The 1,414-nt window shown below is 31.7% G+C and overlaps 1 non-coding gene across 1 annotated transcript; it reads left to right on the top strand.

The window, feature by feature from the left end:
* Nucleotides 1-1,128: 1,128 nt before the first annotated feature.
* TRNAC-GCA (transfer RNA cysteine (anticodon GCA)) lies at nucleotides 1,129-1,200 on the top strand. Its single transcript has one exon. It is a non-coding gene; the product is annotated as a tRNA-Cys (tRNA).
* The last annotated feature ends 214 nt before the right edge of the window (nucleotides 1,201-1,414 follow it).

Here is a 1,414-nt window from a genome sequence, read left to right as displayed (position 1 = left end):
ACTATTGACAAGTTGAAAATCCACCCTAAAAGGCACAAATCAGTCAAATAGCATTTGTGACAAGAATATGAGAAATAACACCAATCTCCACAAGTATATTTGGATCACCACATATCAAGTATGGACCACCATGGGTAAGGATTGGATCATCAAATTGAAGGAACGCCATTAAATGAGCGAAGAGGTAGGAGACTCCACAATAACATAAATATAACATTGCAATCAAAACACATCATGTGCACAAAGCTTTCAATGTTCAAAATTATCAAAATAAGGCATGTAATATACATATAGGCAAACAAAAATATACCGCAATACACAAAAAGGCTAGATTTAATTAGGAATTTTTGGCACAAGCCAATAGATTCTTCCATTTCAAAAACACAATACATAAAAACATTAGATTTAACTAGGAACTTTGGGCACAAGCCATTAGATTCTTCCCTCCAAATTTTGATAGGAAAGAAAGATAGCTTGACCTACATAGGAATGGAGTTGGTATCTCCTCCCTTGGATTAAAATTGTCATCGTAATAGTTCAAAAAAAGTTAACTTCTAGCCATGAACCAAGGATTATTCTCAAATATTGTATCATCTTTTTTATCAAGTAATTATTAGGAAGAATACCCTCCCAAAAAACAACTCTAGCTTTTGAGAAATGAATGGAATCCAACTATTTCTAACCCACAATCAGATGCTCTTGGAGACAACGAAAGATTTAAAAATTTGCATATCAATTTGTACCATGAGAAATCATTATATTCTTGCATGATGCTATTAGCTTTTACAAATGTTTTAATTTTATGAAATTTAACACACATTTATAAATCAGAAATATTTGAAGTATATCAGTATGTATTTGATCCAACTCCAACCCTATCCTGATATAAAATGATGTAAACATTTTTAATCAGAGAACCTTAAAAACTTTACCATTATCCTGATATAACACGAGTGAGTCTACTGCACTTATTTCTTTTAACTGGAAACATTTTACGTAACTAGGTACTTTTCAAGAAAATACAACTTTAATTTTTACCGAATTATCAAAGATCAAACTAGGTGGGAGTAAAGACCATTTTTGTATTTATACAATATCAAAATATGTTATTGAAAGTTTTCAACTCACGGGCCTATAGCTCAGTGGTAGAGCATCTGACTGCAGATCAGGCGGTCCCTGGTTCGAATCCGGGTGGACCCTTAAGAGGATTCGTGTTGTTTGAAAGCTTACTTGTTTTGTAAGTGTTCCTTTGATTTTATCAAATGAAATATGAATAATTTTACTAAATAAAAGCAAGTCTAAATGTGGAGGAATTTGTCAATCATTTTTCTTTGCAAGTATAAATGGATTGTATAAACAGCCCAGAACAGCATATAAACACATTTTTCTTTGTAAGTATAATGTAAAAATAATA

This window comes from Cryptomeria japonica, chromosome 7 (assembly GCF_030272615.1).
Source record: "Cryptomeria japonica chromosome 7, Sugi_1.0, whole genome shotgun sequence".
In the NCBI taxonomy this organism is placed as follows: Eukaryota; Viridiplantae; Streptophyta; class Pinopsida; order Cupressales; family Cupressaceae; genus Cryptomeria; species Cryptomeria japonica.
Note: the sequence above shows the minus strand (reverse complement) of the source record. Positions and strands in the feature narration are given on the sequence as shown.